Source organism: Oncorhynchus nerka, linkage group LG6, assembly GCF_034236695.1.
Source record: "Oncorhynchus nerka isolate Pitt River linkage group LG6, Oner_Uvic_2.0, whole genome shotgun sequence".
In the NCBI taxonomy this organism is placed as follows: Eukaryota; Metazoa; Chordata; class Actinopteri; order Salmoniformes; family Salmonidae; genus Oncorhynchus; species Oncorhynchus nerka.
This window is the reverse complement of record NC_088401.1, coordinates 52,637,806-52,660,746: the sequence shown is the minus strand read 5'-3', so window position 1 is coordinate 52,660,746 and position 22,941 is coordinate 52,637,806. Positions and strand designations below refer to the sequence as shown.

General features: G+C 40.7%; 1 protein-coding gene across 1 annotated transcript in view; it reads left to right on the top strand.

The window, feature by feature from the left end:
• Positions 1 to 717: 717 nt before the first annotated feature.
• The window catches only part of bcorl1 (BCL6 corepressor-like 1), a 41,699-nt gene continuing 19,475 nt past the window's right edge, over positions 718 to 22,941 (top strand). Inside the window, exon 1 of the mRNA XM_065019661.1 lies at positions 718 to 910. The gene's annotated coding sequence lies outside the window, so the exon portion shown is untranslated. The remainder of the gene's footprint in view (positions 911 to 22,941) is intronic.

Genomic DNA, 22,941 nt, shown 5'->3' with positions numbered 1-22,941 from the left:
TTCACTCAAGTCTCTAAAACTCAGGAACTAAACGAGGTGTCCTCTCTTCACATCGCACATTTAATAACGCAAATTTGGGACATTGTAGTGGAAACAGGACAGCAACGTTGAGACGGATTCTGCCGAAGTTATTTGTGTCTTGGGTGTAATTATAGGGGACTAGAATGCGACGTAAAGGAAATGTGCATTCTTATTGAATGGCAATAATAACTGTACAGTAATATGAAGAAGGACACTCCTGTCCAAACCCTCATGATAACAATGTAAGGTTTTACACAACACGTATTTTATGTCATCATAGTGATCATGTGTTATGCATTGCAGGGGGAAAAAATCCCATATTTGTGCCACAATTGTTTTATACTTATAGTTTAGTATCTTTCCTTACATTCATATCATTGTCAGGAAGAAATATCCAGTAGCCAAATCATATGATGTGCCTATGCTTAATAACTACCATTCTGTCAGCTATCTAATGATGGTTCATAAACACACACTTTCAGCCATAACATCACTTGGGTCATCAGTTTGGCTGGGCTGTTGTGGTAGACCTATTTCCGTATTAGAAGGGATGATTCTAATTTCCAAAGATGATTCCAAAAATGTCCATGTTTTGAATAGGAATTTACAATTATATAAGGGCTCGACTACGGTCACCACCTGTTATTCACCTGTAGGCCTCTGTCGGCGCTAGGACCCAGGGTGCGCGATTTTCATCTCCAGCTGCTGCGGTCTGAAAACGGGCGATGAGAGAAGATCGCGAGGAGAAGCCGACATGTCACACTGGAATTATTCTACCACAAAATCACATTCCTGACCCTTAACAGAAGTCACCAAGTCTCAAACAATCACTTGTCGTGGTGTGAAAAGCTCTATTTGCAAGCTTTGAAAGGGCAGTTTGGAGCGCAAGGTAAGGCGGTGCGATACCATGCGATTACTAATAACAAAGGCGTACTGGAGAGCAGGGGGCAATAAGGGGGGCATTGCACAACGGCATGGAGGGCAACAGTCAACTCTCCCAAACTTTTGCTGTGAATAATTGTGTACAGTAAAGTTTGTAAATCCACGTACAGGCCATAACAAACCTGTCTAACGGTATTCAAGGTATGCATTTTGGTAACGTAAAGTCTTCCAAGTGTGAGGATAAACGTGTCACATGTTCTTAGGGTGAATTCCTGTCTCAGTCGGCAGTGGCCCACATTATATTTTGCTAAGGCTACTATAACCAAAAAAGGTCGTGAATTTTAGTTTCACTGTATTTCATTATAACATTAATCTTCCATCTGCCATGAGTTTACACATCGTGGCATCTTCAACCTGCCAACTCAGAGCATCGTCTCCAACTTGTTCCCTGCCTCCATGGTATAGCCTACATCAGGTCCAATCCTTTTACGCACATATGAACAAAAGTGATCGTCTTTTTACTTAGTTGGTGGTGACATATTTCATGCTTTGCATGATTTAATACGTTCTCAACGTAAACATTTGGTCAGGTAATGGCAACCGCGAACTCAGACGGGACATGCCATGCTGTAGCTACTACTCTATAGCAGCAGTATCCCAGGCCTAGGTTGTTTGGACGAGGCGTTAGAATATTCCATAAATCGACCAAATTTACTCTCCGTAGCCTAAGCCCCATTTTGAAAGGGAACGACAGTAATTTTGACGAGGCCTCAAACAAAACATTGTGGCTTCCTTCACTGTAAACTTGCTGTTTTGAGTGTGATTGTTTTAATCACCAGTCAAATGTGCACTGGGGTGTGCAAATGTATATTCACTGTATTTACGTTTTTTGAGCCTATGGCGTCAAACGTTCACTGGTCGTGGCAGTGACCAAAACTAGTCGGAGCAGCCGGCCACAACCGGGATTGCTTTCGCTCTGTCGTTGAGGTCTCTGGGTAACCCCGCTCTGACACAATGCAATGTGGAGACAACCTGGTTCCTCTTGTGCTCGATAGGGAGGCACAACAATCAGTCGTGTTATTTTGTAGCTCGGATAGTGTGATGTGTATATTGGTTCTATTTTGATATTTGGCAATATGTCAACGACTAGTCTGTCAGCCGACATGCAACACTCAGTGCTATTCGCGAGTGAATGGTGTTGGGCAATGGACAAATGATCCTACACTCCAATAGCTAGCTACCTTCACCGAGATGAAGACTGCGAAATAGTAGAAAGACGAAAATGTATCCGGTGGGGTGCATCACTGTGCAGCAACGGCCGGGAGACAGGAAAGAAATAGGTCATTGTTAAACAACAAACTTGTTTACTTCCATTATCATTTAGACTACCAGACATTTAGACAGTTGCCATAACCGGGTGTATATATCACAGTTATGTCATTCACAAGTCTGTGAAATTGTATTCCATAAGCTACTTAGTTTATACCTGCGTATGATTTAGGTAAGATTCCTGCGCTGGCCTGATTAAAGGTATCCGAAATTGAGAAAGCCAGATGTACCAAATGCTTTTTTGTTCTAGATGTCAACTGTATGAACGCGTGGCCTGCTGAATGTTTTGGCGTACGCTATTGTGTCTATTCTGCATTAAGCAGACAACACAGGCTTCGAGACCTGTCTTTAGGCGGTTTGACCTTGCAAGGCAATATAACTTATAGGTTCTCAGCTCGCATATTATAGCCTCATTATAATCGAGTGGCGAAACATTCCAGTATTTTTACGACATCCATCCACCTGACTCGTTGACACTTGCAACTAGTATTAAATTGGTGGAAATGCTGATCCTCTAACCTTAATCATTCACACCTATTTTACCTCAGCATTTACAACTATGGAAATAATTCATCAATGGTCCAAAACGTGAAAGATGTGTTGTTAATTGTTAATTACCACCTGTAATGGTGTATATGAGAGGAGTGATTATCAGCATCATATTTCATCATGAAAACGTGTAGGTCACTTCAAATATTGAAATGCTTATCTCTCTGAACTATCAGCCAAAAGGACTTGGGCTGATACATCAAACATTACTTATTGTATGCACATATATTGTTCATCATGATAATCACTCAATAAAAAGGCATTCATACATCACATGGTGCCAATAGTATTTAATATTATATGAGATAAAGGTCGAATTTCTGAACACATAATGCATATTTTTCAAAAATGGATTAATCTCACATTCAGTAGGGGACAGATCGAAATTTACCAGGGGGAGGGGCTGGTCCAACTTGAGGTGTCTTCAAAAAAAATGCACTTCCCTTCCCCAACGTTACAAATGTTTTCACATGACCTTCCCCTTGTACAGTCAAATAAATTGAACGCCCTCCCTCCTCAGAAGTAACTCAAAATAATGTTTAAGACCACAAATAAGAATAACTGTAGCGACCCTTTGTTTATATAGGTGGATATCAACTTTGCCACTTTAGCATGCTTTTGTGGCCCGGTCGATGCCAAGCAGGGCTACGAGCCAGAAGGTTAGGGGTTCGCTGACCACCATAGACGAGCTCACTCTCCCTGCCTGTTTCTTTACACTACAATCAGAGCCAGCTGCATACAATGATCAGCTATGGGGAAGCAGATTTTTTTTACATTATGCCATATTTATAATTATATAAAATATATGCAAAGAATATTCCAGCGACAGGTTTCTGTGCCAATGCACCACACAACCAATAACAAAGCATATCAACTTCGGGCACTTCAATATCATGGTTTGCGTTTTCAGCACCACAATAAATAAACTATGTACATTTCGACAAACAGAACATAGAGTGGGGCAAAAAAATATTTAGTCAGCCACCAATTGTGCAAGTTCTCCCACTTAAAAAAAAATTGAGAGGCCTGTAATTTTCATCATATGTACACTTCAACTATGACAGACAAAATTTCAGAAAGAATTTCAGAAAATCACATTGTAGGATTTTTAATGAATTTATTTGCAAATTATGGTGGAAAATAAGTATTTGGTCACCTACAAACAAGCAAGATTCCTGGCTCTCACAGACCTGTAACTTCTTCTTTAAGAGGCTTCTCTGTCCTCCACTCGTTACCTGTATTAATGGCACCTGTTTGAACTTGTTATCAGTATAAAAGAGACCTGTCCACAACCTCAAACAGTCACACTCCAAACTCCACTATAGCCAAGACCAAAGAGCTGTCAAAGGACACCAGAAACAACATTTTAGACCTGCACCAGGCTGGGAAGACTGAATCTGCCATAGGTAAGCAGCTTGGTTTGAAGAAATCAACTGTGAGAGCAATTATTAGGAAATGGAAGACATACAAGACCACTGATAATCTCCCTCGATCTGGGGCTCCACGCAAGATCTCACCCCGTGGGGTCAAAATGATCACAAGAACGGTGAGCAAAAATCCCAGAACCACACGGGGGGACCTAGTGAATGACCTGCAGAGAGCTGGGACCAAAGTAACAAAGCCTACCATCAGTAACACACTACGCCGCCAAGGACTCAAATCCTGCAGTGTCAGACGTGTCCCCCTGCTTAAGCCAGTACATGTCCAGGCCCGTCTGAAGTTTGCTAGAGAGCATTTGGATGATCCAGAATAAGATTGGGAGAATGTCATATGGTCAGATGAAACCAAAATATAACTTTTTGGTAAAAACTCAACTGGTCGTGTTTGGAGGACAAAGAATGCTGAGTTGCATCCAAAGAACACCATACCTACTGTGAAGCATGGTGGTGGAAACATCATGCTTTGGGGCTGTTTTTCTGCAAAGGGACCAGGACGACTGATTCGTGTAAAGGAAAGAATGAATGGGGCCATGTATCGTGAGATTTTGAGTGAAAACCTTCTTCCATCAGCAAGGGCATTGAAGATGAAACGTGGCTGGTCTTTCAGCATGACAATGATCCCAAACACACCGCCCGGGCAACGAAGGAGTGACTTCGTAAGAAGCATTTCAAGGTCCTGGAGTGGCCTAGCCAATCTCCAGATCTCAACCCCATAAAAAATCTTTGGAGGGAGTTGAAAGTCCGTGTCGCCCAGCAACAGCCCCAAAACATCACTGCTCTAGAGGAGATCTGCATGGAGGAATGGGCCAAAATACCAGCAACAGTGTGTGAAAACCTCGTGAAGACTTACAGAAAACGTTTGACCTCTGTCATTGCCAACAAAGGGTATATAACAAAGTATTGAGAAACTTTTGTTATTGACTAAATACTTATTTTCCACCATAATTTGCAAATAAATTCATTTAAAAAATCCTACAACGTGATTTTCTGGATTTCTTTTTCTCATTTTGTCCGTCATAGTTGAAGTGTACCTATGATGAAAATTACAGGCCTCTCTCATCTTTTTAAGTGAGAGAACTTGCACAATTGGTGGCTAACTAAATACTTTTTTGCCCCACTGAACATCCCTCCCTACCTTGTAGGCTTACCCAATGTAGAAGGCTTGGCTTAACAATATCTGAATGTCATTGAAGTTTTGGTGTTTTGTAACAGATGTCTCTTTCCATTCATCAATTGGCCGCTGCATAGTTTGGATTTATATATTATATTCGGCGGTTTTTAAAAATACATATATTTACACAAAGATTTAAAAAGTGACCGGGATGCACGATGCAGTCGGGGACTTATTTCCATTGTGGTCAATATTTTTTACATATACAATTACATAGATAGAGCCGAAAAAATGCTCAACCTCCAGATGAGTATGAGGGAAAAGCCTGTTTGGCTGGTAGCTTATTCTTTAGATGTTTGGGGCTGCTTGTGAACCATGATGTACAAGCATAATCAAAGTGACATTGGACTAGCGCACTAGCTACGTTTTCATCCAATTGGCGACAGATTTTCGGAAATCTTCATAAAAACAATATGCCATTTCAGAGTTACCTTTTGAAAAATGTTGCACCGGACAACATGACCGGGAAGATTTTAATTTACCGGACATCCATATGCATTCAGATCCAACCTGGCGCAACCAGTGCCATCAATATATGAGGGATATTGGCCAAATGAGCCACATTTACGTATCCTTAAAAACAGCCTTTAACAAATTACAAAAACACTATTACTTGTGTTTCGATGTGTAGCATATGCTAAACCTATTTTTGCTATTGGGTTTTAGGCTACTTTCCTAAAACAATAATTGTCCACCTCATGGTTCATTTGTATCAGGGCATTGTATGCATAGGCCTATAGGCTTAGGAGTCCACTGTATGATATTAACAATTTAATAAATATATACAGTAACTATCAAAAGTTTGGACACACCTACTCATTCCAGGGTTTTTCTTTATTTTTACTATTTTCTACATTCTAGAATAATAGTGAAGGCATCAAAACGATCAAATAACACATATGGAATCATGTAGTAAACAAAAAGTGTTAAACAAATCAAAATATATGTTATATTTGAAATTCTTCGAAGTAGCCCTTTGCCTTGAAGATTGCTTTGCACACTCTTGACATTCTCTCAACCAGCTTCATGAGGTAGTCACATGGGATGCATTTTAATTAACTGGTCTGCCTTGTTAAAAATTCATTTGTGGAATTTCCTCAGAAATTGCAGCCCAAATAAATGCTTCACAGAGTTCAAGTAACAGACACATCTCAATATCAACTGATCAGAGGAGACTGCGTGAATCAGGCCTTCATGGTCGAATTGCTGAAGAAGAACAAAACACTACTGAAGACACAAATAAGAATAAGAGACTTGCTTTGGCCAAGAAACATGAGCAATGGACATTAGACCGCAGGAAATCTGTCCTTTGGTCTGATGAGTCCAAATTTGAGATTTTTGGTTCCAACCGCCGTATCTTTGTGAGACGCAGAGTAGGTGAACAGATGATCTCCGCATGTATGGTTCCCACCGTGAAGCATGGAGGGTGTGGGGGTGCTTTGCTGGTGACACTGTTGTGATTTATTTAGAATGCAAGGCACACTTAACCAGCATGGCTACTAGAGGTCGATCGATTATGATTTTTCAACGCCGATACCGATTATTGGAGGAGCAAAAAAGCCGATACCGATTAATCAGCCGATAGTTTTATTTTTATTTGTGATAATGACAATTACAACAATACTGAATTAACATTTATTTTAACTTAATATAATACATCAATAAAATCAATTTTGCCTCAAGTAAATAATGACACATGTTCAATTTGGTTTAAATAATGCAAAAACAAAGTGTTGGAGAAGTAAAAGTGCAATATGTGCTATGTAAGAAAGCTAACGTTTCAGTTCCTTGCTCAGAACATGAGAACATATGAAAGCTGGTGGTTCCTTTTAACATGAGTCTTCAATATTCCCATGTAAGAAGTTTTAGGTTGTAGTTATTATAAGACTATTTCCCTCTATACCATTTGTATTTCATTAACCTTTGACTATTGGATGTTCTTATAGGCACTTTAGTATTGCCAGTGTAACAGTATAGCTTCTGTCCCTCTCCTCACACCTCCCTGGGCTCGAACCAGCAACACAACGACAACAGCCACCATCGAAGCAGCGTTACCCATGCAGAGCAAGGGGAACAACTACTAGAAGGCTCAGAGCGAGTGACGTTTGAAACTCTATTAGCGTGCACTAACTAGCTAGCCATTTCACTTCGGTTACACCAGCCTCATCTCGGGAGTTGATAGGCTTAAAGTCATAAACAGCGCAATGCTTGACGCATAATGAAGAGCTGCTGGCAAAATGCACAAAAGTGCTGTTTGAATGAATGTTTACGTGCCTGCTTCTGCCTACCACCGCTCAGTCAGATACTTAGATGCTTGTATGCTCGGTCAGATTATATGCCATGTAGGACACGCTAGATGATATCTAGTAATATCATCAACCATGTGTAGTTAACTAGTGATTATGATTGATTGTTTTTTATGAGATAAGTTTAATGCTAGCTAGCAACTTACCTTGGCTTACTGCATTCGCGTAACAGGCAGTCTCCTTGTGGAGTGCAACGAGAGAGAGGTAGGTCGTTATTGCGTTGGACTAGTTAACTGTAAGGTTGCAAGATTGGTTCCCCCGAGCTGACAAGGTGAACATCTGTCGTTCTGCCCCTGAACAAGGCAGTTAACCCACCGTTCCTAGGCTGTCATTGAAAATAAGAATGTGGTCTTAACTGACTTGCCTAGTTAAATAAAGGTATAAAGAAATAATAATAATACAATTTTAAAAATTGTCTAATTGGAGCCCAAAAATACCGATTTTCGATTGTTATGAAAACTTGAAATCGGCCCCAATTAATCGGCCATTCCGATTAATCGGTCGACCTCTAATGGCTACCACAACATTCTGCAGCGTCTGGTTTGTGCTTAGTGGGACTTTCATTTGTTTCAACAGTATAATGACCCAAAACACACCTCCAGGCTGTGTAAGGCCTATTTGACGAAGTAGGAGAGTGTTAGAGTGCTGCATCAGATGATTTGGCCTTCACAATCACTGACCTCAACCCAATTGAGATAGTTTGGGATGAGTTGGACCGCAGAGTGAAGGAAAAGCACCCAACAAGTGCTCATCGTATGTGGGAACTCCTTCAAGTATGTTGGAAAAGCATTCCAGATGAAGCTGGTTGAGAGAATGCCAAGAGTGTGCAAAGCTGTCATCAAGGCAAAGGGCGGCTACTTTGAAGAATCTAAATTCTAAAATATATTTGGGTACTACATGATTCCATGTGTTATTTAATAGTTTTGATGTCTTCACTATTATTCTACAAATAGTAAAAATTAAGAAAAACCCTTGAATGAGTAAGTGTGTCCAAGCTTTTGACTGGTACTGTATATATAAAGAAAGAGAGATAGAGATATGTTGGTGGCATGTTATGACACCGACATGCATTTAAAAAAAATGTCTGATGGCTACTGTGTCTGCTATACAGATATATACTGAAATAAAATATAAATGCAACAATTTCAACGATTTTACTGAGTTACAGTTCATATAAGGAAATCAGTCAATTGAAATAAATTCATTAGGCCCTAATCTATGGATTTCACATGACTGGGCAGGGGCGGGCCTGGGAGAGCATGGCACACCCACTTGGGAGCCAGACCCAGCCAATCAGAATTACTTTTCCCCCACAAATGGGCTTTATTACAGACAAAAATACTCATCAGCTGTCTGGGTGGCTGGTCTCAGACTATCCCGCAGGTGAAGAAGCCGGATGTGGAGGTCCTGGGCTGGCATGGTTACATGTGGTCTGCGGTTGTGAAGCCGGTTGGACGTACTGCCAAATTCTCTAAAACAACTTATGGTAGAGACATTTTAGTGGCCTTTTGTTGGCCCCAGCACAAGGTACACCTGTGTAATGATCCAGCTTTTTAATCAGCTTCTTGATATGCCACACCTGTCAGGTGGATAGATTATCTTGGCAAAGGAGAAATGCTCACTAACAGGGATATAAACAAATTTGTGCACACAATTGGACATACATAATGAGGGTAATTCATGAATTGTATTATTGGTTATTTTAACCAATGCATTGAATCGATAATTTTTTACATAATGCAATGGGTTATCTAATCAACCAACATTTGGGTTAACTCTAACCCTATAGCTGGTTTCATAATAACCCATCTATATTCTTATTTGTATTTATTTTCTCCCTATTTGTATACTATTGTCATTAATTTAAGCAACAATACAATATTTAGATACTGAATGATGAAAGTAATGGATAATACAATGCATTGACAAGCATAAATCATTTTTATTTCCTGCTAATAAAAGGTTTTCATACCATGTCAATGTGATTATTAATATTTAATAGTTGTATTTAATAGCTTTACACTTTAAACCCCTACCCATCAATACCCCACTCCCATTCCTTAACACATGGGATGTAAAATAAAAGTTAGAAAAAGACAAATACACTACATTTCAAAAGGTCCAGCAAGCAGTGTTTCCCCTATATTAATTTAGCATTGGCGCATCACTGCTGCTAAATTGTTGCCCTCACTGCAAAAAAACCAACTGTCAACTGGGTGGGACTTCCTATGGGTTAAGGAAGGATCACATAATTCCATCCAGTTCATCGGGAGTGCTCAGACAATGAATTATACTTGTGAGCAAACATTCCATAACCGCAGGTGGCAGTAAATTGTCAACCTTGTCTTTATACCCGTTCAAACAACACACTTCAGGTGGCAGTGTGCAGCCTTTCAGTTTGTTTACCAACTCATAGAAGTAGTAGGTGAAGAAAAATGTACTACTTCAAAATGGAGATGGCCTCAATGGCACTGCCCATTCTCTCACAAACACCATAATGGGACCGATGCAATGTTGCGTCCTCTAAATATCGCTATGAGATAACACTATTAATAGATTTATGTAATAATTGTTAGCAAAGATGCAGTAACGTTACACTAGTTAAATTATATTTGGGTTTAATATAGAATTCTCTGGTGATGTAATTGAGATCAAGAGATAATTAATGAAACTGAACATAATAAAATGTTCATGCATTTTGGAGTAGAATGTCCTTCTCACAGTCATTCAACAAAAATGTAATCTCCCGGGGGGCATGGCCCCGGACCCCCCTGGGAAGACCACAGCTTGTATACTTACATGTTGTATTATTATTATTATTGGGGCGGCAGGGTAGCCTAGTGGTTAAAGCGTTGGACTAGTAACCGGAAGGTTGCAAGTTCAAATTCCCGAGCTGACAAGGTACAAATCTGTCGTTCTGCCCCTGAACAGGCAAGTCAGTTAAGAACAAACATGGTTAACTAACCCACTGTTCATAGGCTGCCATTGAAAATAAGAGTTTGTTCTTAACTGACTTGCCTAGTTAAATAAAGGTCAAATAAAAAAAATGAGGGGTGAATCATTTCCCCATCCATTCTGTATGACCATGACCATTATTTCAGCTTTCATTTCTTTCATCACATTCCCAGTGGGTCAGAAGTTTACATACACTCAATTAGTATTTGGTAGCATTGCCTTTAAATTGTTTAACATGGGTCAAAAGTTTTGGGTAGCCTTCCACAAGCTTCCCACAATAAGTTGGGGGAATTTTGGCCCATTCCTCCTGACAGAGCTGATGTAACTGAGTCAGGTTTCTAGGCCTCCTTGCTCACACACGCGTTTTCAGTTCTGCCCACAAATTGTCTATAACATTGAGGTCAGGGCTTTGTGAGGGCCACTCCAGTACCTTGACTTTGTTGTCCCTAAGCCATTTTGCCACAACTTTGGAGGTATGCTTGGGGTTATTGTCCATTTGGAAGACCCATTTGCGACCAAGCTTTAACTTCCCGACTGATGTCTTGAGATGTTGCGTCAATATATCCACATAATTTTCCTACCTCATGATGCCATCTATTTTGTGAAGTACACAAGTCCCTCCTGCAGCAAAGCACCCCCACAACATGATGCTGCCACCCCCGTGCTTCACGGTTGGGATGGGGTTCTTCGGCTTGCAAGCCTTCCCCTTTTTCCTCCAAACATAACGATGGTCATTATGGCCAAACAGTTCTATTTTCTTTTCATCAGACCAGAGGACATTTCTCCAAAAGGTATGATCTTTGTCCCCATGTGCAGTTGCAAACCGTAGTCTGTCTTTTTTATGGCGGTTTTGGAGCAGTAGCTTCTTCCTTGCTGATCGGCCTTTCAGGTTTTGTCGATATAGGACTCGTTTTACTGTGGATATAGAGACTTTTGTACCTGTTTCCTCCAGCATCTTCACAAGGTCCTTTACTGTTGTTCTAGGATTGATTTGCACTTTTCGTACCAAAGTATGTTCATCTCTAGGAGACAGAATGCGTCTCCTTCCTGAGCAGTATGACGGCTGCGTGGTCCCATGGTGTTATTACTTGCGTACTATTGTTTGTAGAGATGAACATGGTACCTTCAGGCATTTGGAAATTGCTCCTAAGGATGAATCAGATTTTTCTACCATATTTGTCTGAGGTCTTGGCTGATTTCTTTTGATTTTCCCATTATGTCAAGCAAAGAGTTACTGAGTTTGAAGGTAAGCCTTGAAATAGATCCACAGGCACACCTCCAATTGACTTAAATGATGTCAATTAGCCTACCAGAAGCTTCTAAAGCCATGACATACAGTGGGGCAAAAAAGTATTTAGTCAGCCACCAATTGTGCAAGTTCTCCCACTTAAAAAGATTAGAGGCCTGTAATTTTCATCATAGGTACACTTCAACTATGACAGACAAAATGAGAGAAAAAATCCAGAAAATCACAATGTAGGATTTGTTATGAATTTATTTGCAAATTATGGTGGAAAATAAGTATTTGGTCACCTACAAACAAGCAAGATTTCTGGCTCTCACAGACCTGTAACTTCTTCTTTAAGAGGCTCCTCTGTCCTCCACTCGTTACCTGTATTAATGGCACCTGTTTGAACTTGTTATCAGTATAAAAGACACCTGTCCACAACCTCAAACAGTCCCACTGTAATTTTCTGGAATTTTACAAGCTGTTTAAAGGCACAGTCAACTAATGTAAACTTCTGACCCACTGGAATTGTGATCCAGTGATTTATAAGTTAAATAATCTGTGAAATTACATGTGTCATGCGCAAAGTAGATGTCCTAACCCAATTGCCAAAACTATAGTTTGTTAGCAAGAATTTTGTGGAGTGGTTGAAAAACTAGTTTTAATGACTCCAACCTAAGTGCATGTAAACTTCCGACTTCAACTGTATATATTTATTTGAAACAATGTCTTAAACTGAAGAAATACAGTGCCTTCACAAAGTATTCATACCCCTTGACTTATTCCACATTTTGTTGTGGTACTGCCTGAATTCAAAATCGATTAAATATTTTTTTTCTCACCCATCTACACACGATACCCTATAATGACAAAGTGAAAACATAATATTATTTAAAAATATATATTTAATGAATATGAAATATAGAAATGAATCATTTACACAAGTATTCACACCCCTGCATAAATACATGTTAGAATCACCTTTTGCAGAGATTACAGCTGTGAGTCTTTCTGAGTAATTCTCTAAGAGCTTTGCGCACCTGGATTGTACAATATTTTGTCATTATTCTTTTCAAAATTCTTCAGGCTCTGTCTAAATGGTTGTTGATCATTGATAGACTACCATTTTCAAATCTTGCCATAGATTTTCAAGCAGATTTAAGTCAAATATGTAACTCGGCCACTCTGAGCATTCACTGTCTTCTTGGTAAGCAACTCCATTGTAGATGTTTGCCTTTTTTTAGGTTATTGTCTTGCTGAAAGGTGAATTCATCTCCCAGTGTCTGTTGGGAAGCAGACTGAATCAGGATTCTGAACTATAGGATTTTGCCTGTGCTTAGCTCCATTCCGTAAATGTTTTATCCTGAAAACTCCCCATTCTTTGACAAGTACAAGCATACCCATAACATGATACAGCCACCATGTTGTATTAGATTTGCCTCAAACATGTATTTAACCTTTATTTAACTAGGCAAGTCAGTTAACCTCTCTAGGTTAATACAGAAATACTCATTATAAAAATTCAGAAAAAAAACAACTTTACATAGGTTTAAAGATTAACTTATTGTGAATCCAACCACGGTGTCAGATTTCAAAAATGCTTTACGGCGAAAGCATACCTTACGATTATTTGAGAACATCGCCCATTAGACAAATCATTACAAACAATAACCAGCCAAGTAGAAGAGTTACACAAGTCAGAAACAGAGATAAAATGAATCACTTACCTTTGATGATCTTCATATGGTTGCACTCAGAAAACATTCATTTATACAATAAATGTTCATTTTGTTCAATAAAGTCTCTTCATATCCAAAAACCTGCGTTTTGTTCCCGCGTTTTCTTCAGTAATCAGAAGGCTCAAACGCAGTCACAACAGGCAGACAAAAAAATCAATATTGTATCCGTAAAGTTCATAGAAACATGTCAAACGATGTTTATATTCAATCCTCAGGTTGTTTTCAGCCTAAATAATCGATAATATTTCAACCAGACAATAACGTTGTCAGTATAAAAGGTAAACAAGAAAGGCACTCTCTCGGTCGCGTGCATGAATAAGCTCTGTGACATGGCAGGGTCCACTCATTCAGACTGCTCTTACTCCCTCATTTTTCAGAATACAAGCCTGAAACTATTTCTAAAGACTGTTGACATCTAGTGGAATGCATAGGAACTGCAATTTGAGTCCTAACTCAATGGACACTGTAATGGCATTGAATAGAAAACTACAACAACAACAAAAAATCCTACTTCCTGAATGGATATTTTCTAAGGTTTTATTCTGCCAAATCAGTTCTGTTATACTCACAGACACTATTTTAACGGTTTTGGATATCCTATCTTCTGGGCCTGAGTAGTAGGCAGTTTAATTTGGGGACGCTTTTCATCCAAAATTCCAAATGCTGGCCCCTACCCTAGAGAAGTTAAGAACAAATGCTTATTTACAATGATGGCCTTCTGTTCAGGACAATTTTCTTTTCAGTATTACTTTAGTGCCTTGTTGGAAACAGGATGCATGTTTTGGAATATTTGTATCATGTACAGGCTTCCTTCTTTTCACTCTGTCAATTAACTGAGTTAAGAAGGACACCTGTATCTTTGTAGTGATAACTTCACCATGCTCAAATGGATATTCAATGTCTGCTTTTTTACATTTTTGCCCTTCTTTGCGAGGCATTGGAAAACCTCCCTAGTCGGGGTTTAATCTGTGTTTGAAATTCACTGCTTGACTGAGGGACCTTACAGATAATTATATGTTTGGGATACAGAGATGATGTAGTCATTCAAAAATCATTTATCAAAATCATTATTGCACACAGAGTGAGTCAATGCAATTCATGTGACTTGTTAAGCACATTTCTACTCCTGAACTTATTTAGACATGCCATAGCAAATGGGTTGAATACTTTCGGCTTTTCAATTTTCATTCATTCGTAAAACTTTCGTAAAACATAATTCCACTTTGACATTATGGGGTATTGTGTGTAGGCCAGTGACAAAAAAATATAAATTGAATCCATTTTAAATTCAGGCTGTAACACAACAAAATGTGGTAAAAGTCAGGGGTGTGAATACTTTCTTTTAACATTAGCCTAAGATGACAAAGGTTAAGACAAGATGATTTTAATATTGCATAACTCTTTGAAACAATGGGACCAGCTATGCTAGTTTGCAACGGCGCTGGTCATAGCAACAGCGCTGGTAGTTAGCAACGGCACAAGTAGTTAGCAACGGCACTAGTAGTTAGCAACGGCACTAGTAGTTAGCAACGCCGCTGGTCTCATAAATTTGTTTATTTTTCAAAAAGCTTCCATATGGAATCATAACCTTTGTTATCTTCAACCTAGACGTTAGCTAGCTTATGCTAGAAGCTAGCTAGCTAGCTAGCTAGCTAGCAATTGCTGTAAAGTCACCAGAATTATTTTAAATAACGATTGAGGTAGTGGATTGAGGTATGTTATCTAGCTAAACAATTAGCTCATTTAAATAACTATAAATAAAGGTTACCTTACCTGTTTGTTTCTGTCCAGTGGCAATGAGTTTTGCAGAGAGTTGCAGTCCCCCGGTATCCGACTGTTGGGCTTTGATTACAAATGCCTGTCATAAGATTAATTAACTTGTACCCAACCTGTTGAGTTACTGCTAAAACAACCCAACAAGCAGGAAATAACCCCCAAAAAATGACCCAACATCAGCAACCATTCTATCGGATTGTGGAAATAATACGTTTTTTGCTGTGTACGCCTATTGCCCTATTGTGCCTCAATGAAAGGGCCAGGTTGTCATGCGTTTCAAATGATGAAATATACTGAATCTCTTAAATGACCCTTATCTTACATCAGTACTCTTGAGTGATGTCAAAAACTTAAACATAGGTCTACAGTGCCTTCGGAAAGTATTCAGACCCCTGGACTTTTTCCACATTTTGTTACATTACAGCCGTATCCTAAAATTGATTAAAACAACATTTTTCATCAATCTACACACAATACAATTTTTAAAAACAGATACCTTATTTACATAAGTATTCAGACCCTTTGCTATGAACTTGAAATAGAGCTCAGGTACAACCTATTTGCATTGATCATCCTTGAGATGTTTCTACAACTTCATTGTAGTCCACCTGTGGTAAATTCAATTGATTGGACATGATTTGGAAAGGCACACACCTGTCTATAGAAAGGTCCCACAGTTGACAGTGCATGTAAGAGCAAACATCATGCCATGAGGTCGAAGGAATTGTCCGTAGAGCTACGAAACAGGATTGTGTCGAGGCACAAATCTGGGGAAGGGTACCAAAACATTTCTGCAGTATTGAAGGTCACGAAGAACACAGTGGCCTCCATCATTCTTAAATGGAAGAAGTTAGGAACCACCAAGACTCTTCCTAGAGCTGGCCGCCCGGCCAAACTGAGCAATCGGGGGAGAAGGGCCTTGGTCAGGGGGGTGACAGAGAACCCGATGGTTACTCTAACAGAGCTCTAGAGTTCCTCTGTGGGGATTGGAAAATCTTCCAAAAGGACAACCATCTCTGCAGCACTCCACCAATCAGGCCTTTATGGTAGAGTGGCCAGTTGGAAGCCACTCATCAGTAAAAGGCGCATGATAGCCTGCTTGGAGTTTGCCAAAATGCACCATGAGAAACAATATTCTCTGGTCTGATGAAACCAAGATTAACTCTTTCGCCTGATTGCCAAGCATCACGTCAGACTTGGGCAAAGGTTCACCTTCAAAAAGGACAACACCCCTAAGCACACAGCCAAGACAACGCAATAGTGGCTCCAGGGCTGTCCTTGAGTGGCCTAGCCAGAGCCCGGACTTGAACCCGATCGGACATCTCTGAAGAGACTTGAAAATAGCTGTGCAGCGACGCTCCCCATCCAACCTGACAGAGCTTGAGAGGATCTGCAGAGAGGAATGGGAGAAACTCCCCAAATACAGGTGTGCGCCAAGCTTGTAGTGTCATACCCAAGAAGACTCGAGGCTGTAGTGCTGCCAAAGGTGTTTCAACAAAGTACTGATTAAAGGGTCTTAATACTTATGTAAATGTCATATTTCCGGGGGTTTTTATATATAAATTTGCAAACATTTCTAAAAACCTGTTTTTGCTTTGTCATTGTGGAGTATTGTGTGTAGATAGATGAGGGGGAAAAACTATTAAATACATTTTAGAATAATGCTGGAACGTAACAAAATGTTGAAAAAGACAAGGGGTCTGAATACCTTCCGAACGCACTGTATATCTAATGCATAGTTTTCATTGGCTCCACACATTAATGAGACAACTGGGAAAATTAGATGAGATGTAAAGAAAGGTAAGGACGTGCAGGTCGAGTTCACCATTTATATTTGGAATTTGCCCTGAGGTTTCAGTCATGAAGCAGTATAAATACATTTGAACCATTCATCCTCAGAAATTGATTTTAATCAGAATGTTCTAACAGATAAAACTGTCTGCACAATGATAAGAAGATGAAGAAATGAATTACCATGCAAGAGGGGAATGAGAGGTGTATGAACTATATGAATGAGTTTGAGCAGGAAGAGAGGTGGAGGAGTTGGGAGGACAGCGAAGGTCAATTTGAGAGAGCCCAGTTAAAATAACCATACAGAAAACAGTACCAAGTGATATAGGGGAGACAGATGTGGGGTGCGAGGTAGAGAATGACTGATAATCGTCCGAGCCAATATATCGGGCCGTATTGGCCTTTTCCAGTCTATCAGCCCTGCTGCTATGCCAGCCGCCACTCACTACCTGAGCCACGAGCACTGTACAATGCAGAGGAATATCTAGCTGGGAAAATCAGCAGCAAGCTAGCTCATTCTCTAACAGAAAGGTGCAGTATTAAGAAATTGATAAATTAACACGGTGACAAAAATCTAACTCCTGTTGAAAATATTAGTTTAGTTCATTCACTAATAATAAGGCTTGTGTCAACGTGCCTGGACATGCATGCAATAAGCAAGCTAGCTAAGCATGTAGCTATGTGACCTGTTAGAAAGATTATGATAAGTAATCCTTTCATCTGTGGTGTTAGCTATCTAGCTGTATTATCTACTACGCTAGCTAGCTGGCTAGATAAACGTGGTGCTAAAATATCAGATATGAGCTAACAGCTGGTTATCATTTTGAACATGCAAAGTTTTTGGCAACGAGCCATCTGACTTGGGGTGCAACGTTAGCTATTTACTGGTGTGCTAGTGTGCAGCCGCAATTGTACCCGTCAATTGACAATTGATAGTCGGATTAGATGATTGTCGTAATAGAGAAAGAAGGAATTGTTTTAAACTGCCTAAATAAAGGTTGGCAATAGGTTTAGCTACCTAAGAATCTTCCTGCATGTTTATGGTCCAAGAAAGCTGTAGATCAGTGCACGTGTGTGCATTCTCACCTCTCAAACTACGGGCAGATTTGAGTCATTTAGAAAGAACATGCAACATTGTTTCATCTTTTTGCCTGCCCTCGCTCTCCTTGTTAAATATTATGCAAATGTATGGCTTGGTAGCAAATGTCGTCGCCATTGAGCTAGTTCTCATAGTAGCAATAAACAGCACCAAGTGATATAAGCAATGGAGAGAGATATGAAGGGAATGGAGTTACAGCCTTGTTCTATCTAATCGTAGCAGTAGGATCAAGTTAAAACCTGTTTCTTAACAGATAGCTGAACTAGCCAATTGAGTTGTTTCAATTTTTGTCCTGACATCTGAGTTGTTTAGAGATGCGTCCTGACAGTTGGAAAAAAAAACTTTTCCCAGATCACGGAAAATGCATCCGTGATCACAAATCATGACCTTAAGTTGGACCCATTTGTATGGGTCAGCAGTGCCTACAGTATATGATGTCCTTCCATACAGGCGTGACATGCAGGAGTGACACATTGGGGCGGCAGGTAGCCTGGCGGGTAGGAGCGTTGGGCCAATAACCAAAAGGTTGCTGGATTGAATCCCCAAGCTGACAAGGTAAAAATCTGTCATTCTGCCTCTGAGCAAGGAAGTTAACCCACTGTTCCCCGGGCGTGTCGATTAAGGCAGCCCCCACACCTCTCTGATTCAGAGGGGAAGACACATTTCAGTTGAATGCATTCAGTTGTACATCTGACTAGGTATCCCCCTTTCCCTTCTATGCAAATGTTGTTGATCAGTAAGCTAACATCAGTCCCAAATGGAAGGCATATTTTAACAGATGTTATTGCGGGTGTAGCGAAATACTTGTGTTCCTAGCTCCAACAGATTGTTAATCATCTAGCACAATAGACTCCACTGATCAGCCAAAACAAGCTCAATAAACTCAATGCATGCACACACTTCTAATGAATATGCTTTCACCTGTATTGTGAATAGACCTAGGCCATCTTAATTTACACAGTTTATCAATAGATCTACCATTCAAATAAAAGTATTACCATTATGTTGTAATGTAATTAGATTGTTTTTACCAAAGTCAAATGTATTGTTTGATTTAAATTTTAAAAATTCACATGTATTGATATTGAATATTGGCCTAAAATAACGGTAATCGACCTCCTTGACCCCCAAAAATCGTTATTGGCATCAGCACAAAAAAATCTGTATCGGTCTTTCTCTAGTGTGAGGTGGGGAAATGGTTGCCTGGCTACCCAAACTCCTTGCTTTGGCCAAAGAAACACATTCTAACCGTTCTGATTGGTCCCAGAAACCGATGGGTTGGGCTAGAGCCAGAACACACATGGATAAAGCGGCGTTTTGAAAATGTGTCATTGGCTTTGAACTACAGAATGGCGCCGAAGGGGATGGCCACCATTTTACGGGCTCCTGACCAATCGTGCTATTTTGTGTGTTTTTTTTGTGCTGATCTTACCGTTTCATATGATTGAAAATAGCTTCTGGACATCAAAACAGTGATTACTAACCTAATTTTGGATGAGGAATGCAATTTCATCGAATCAGAGGTAAAGGACATGATGCTCATCCCAGACCAGGCCCAAATTCCTGTCACTCTGAGGAGGAGGAGGGGCCGCTATAGGGGCCAGCTTGCGGGATACCTAACAAGAATGCGACGGTGAATGGATAAGTCACCCTTACGCTCCATTCTATTGGTGAACGTGCAATCACTGGAAAATAAACAGGATGAGCTCCGTTCAAGACTATCATATCAAAGGGATCTGAATAACTGTAATATCCTATGTTTCACAAGGACATGGAAAACATAAATCTAGCTGTTCTTTCTGTACATCGGCAGATCAGAACAGCTGCATTTGGTAAGGTGAGGGGAGGGGGTGTGTGTTGTCAACAACAGTTGGTGCGCAATCTCTAATTTAAAGTCTCGAGGTTCTGCTTGCCTGAGTTAGAATACCTCTCATTATAAACAGTAGACCACATTATTTACCAAGAGAGTTTTCATTTATATTTTTCGTAGTGGTCTATTTACCACCACAGACCAATGCTGGCCCTAAGACCGCACTCAACGAGCTGTATGAGGCCATAAGCAAACAAGAAAATGCTCAGCCAGATTAGAAGCTCCCTAATGGCCCAGGGATTTTAATGCAGGAAAACTGACATTTCTACCAGCATGTCTCCTGTGCAACTAGAGGCGAAAAAAACTCTAGATCACCTCTACTCTACACACAGAGACGCATGCAAAGCCCTCCCTTGCCCTCCATTTGGCAAATCTGACCATAACTACATCCTCTTAATTACTGCTTACAAACAAATACTCAAACTGGAAGTACTAGTGATGTGCTCAATACCGAAGTGATCCGCTGAAGTGGACTCTAAGCTACAGGACTGTTTTGCTAGCACAGATTGGAATATGTTCCGGGATTCATCCAATGGCATTGAGGAGTTTACCACATCAGTCAACGGCTTCATCGACAACATAGTCCCCACAGTGACGGTACCCAAACCAAAAGCCATGGATTACAGGCAACATCCAAACTGAGCTAAAGGCTGGAGATGCCGCTTTCAAGGAGCGGGACAGAAATCCGAAAACTTACAAGAAATTCTGCTACGTCCTCCAATGAACCATCAAACAGGCAAAGTGTCAATACAGGACTAGGATCAAATCCTATTACACCGGCTCTGACGCTCGTCGGATGTGGCAAGACTTGCAAACTATTACGGATTACAAAGGCAAACCCAGCTGCGAGCTGCCCAGTGACGCATGCCTACCAGATGAGCTAAATGCCTTCTATGCTTGCTTCGAGGCATGCAACACTGAGCCATGCATGAGAGCACCAGCTGTTCTGGATGACTATGTGACCACGCTCTTCGTAGCCGATATGAGTAAGACCTTTAAACAGGTTAACATTCACAAGGCCGAAGGGCCAGACGGGTTAAAAGGACTTGCGCTGGCAAGTGTCTTCACTGACATTTTCAACCTCTCCTTGACCCTAATACCCATATGTTTCAAGCAGACCACCATAGTCGATGCGCCCAAGAGCGCCGAGGTAACCTGTCTAAATGACTATCGCCCGTAGCAATTGAATCTGTAGCCATAAAATTCTTTGAAAGGCTGGTCATGGCTCACATCAACACCTTCATCCCAGACACCCTGGACCCACTCCAATTTGCATACCGCCCCAACAGATCCTCAATCTCTATTGCACTCCACACTGCCTTTTCCCATCTGGACAAAAGTAAAAATCTACGTAAGAATGCTGTTCATTCGCTACAGCTCAGCGTTCAACACCATTGTGCCCTCCAAGCTCATTACTAAGCTAAGGACCCTGGGATTAAACACCTCGCTCTGCAGTTGGATGATGGACTTTCTGACGGGTCACCCCCAGGTGGTGAGAGTAGGCAAAAACACACAGAGGGCCTAGCACGCTCCCATTCACATCGACGGGGCTGTAGTGGAGACAGTCAAGAGCTTCAAGTTCCTCTGTGTCCACATCACTAAGGACCTATCAGGGTCCAAACACACCAACATGTCCAAACACAGAGGGCACGACAATGCCTCTTCCCCCTCAGGAGGCTGAAAAGATTTGGTATGGGCCCTCAGATCCTCAAAAAGTTATGCAGATGCACAATTGAAAGCATCTTGACTGGCTGCATCACCGCTTGCTATGGCAACTACTCGGCATCCGACTGCAAGGCGCCACAGAGGGTCCTGCGTACAGCCTATTGCATCACTGGGTCCGTTTTCCCAGTCATCCAGGACCTCTATACCAGGCGGTGTCCAGGGAAGGCCCTAAATATTGTCAAATATACCGCACGGCAAGCGGTACCGGAGCCCCAAGTCTGGGACCAAAAAGCTCCTGAACAGCTTCTATCACAAAGCCATAAGACTGCTGAACAGTTAAACAAATGGCTACTCAGACTTTCTGCTTTTTACCCCTACCTACATGTACATAGTACTTCAATCAATCAATCACCAAACCAACATGTACATACTGTATTACCTCAATCAATCACCCCAACTACCTCGTACCTCAGTACACTGACTTGGTCCCGGTACTCCTTGTATATAGCCTCGTTATTGTTATTTTATTGTCACCACAAACGACTTCAACGATGGCAGTCTCAGACTTGAGTATGTAGCGAACACAGAGCAGCAGAATAATTCAGTTTGAGTCGTCAGACAAGGGAAATGATTTCTGAATATCAGTAAATTATGATTGTGATTGGGGAGGGGATTGAAATTGAAGATGTCTGGAATAGGGCAAACGGTGTTGAATTAAGAGCAATGATGGAGGTCAGTGTTAAGATGTTTGAGGTACACGTTGATTAGAGGCCTGGTTGTCAAGAGTGTGTAAACTTTATTTAACTAGGCAAGTCAGTTAAGAACAAATTCTTATTTACAATGACGCCTACCCCGGCCAAACTTGGACAACACTGGGCCAATTGCGTGCCGCCCTATGGGACTCCCAATCACAGCCAGATGTGATACAGCCTGGATTCAAACCAGGGACTGTAGTGACCCCTCTTGCACTGAGATGCAGTGCCTTAGACCACTGTGCCACTCAGGAGACAGGGTGAAAGAGAGGCATTGGGGCAATATGTACTGTCAAGTAGTGTAAGCAGGGTATGTATAACTTGACCTCAAGGGGTGAGAATATAATGTGGTCATATCAATCTTAATTA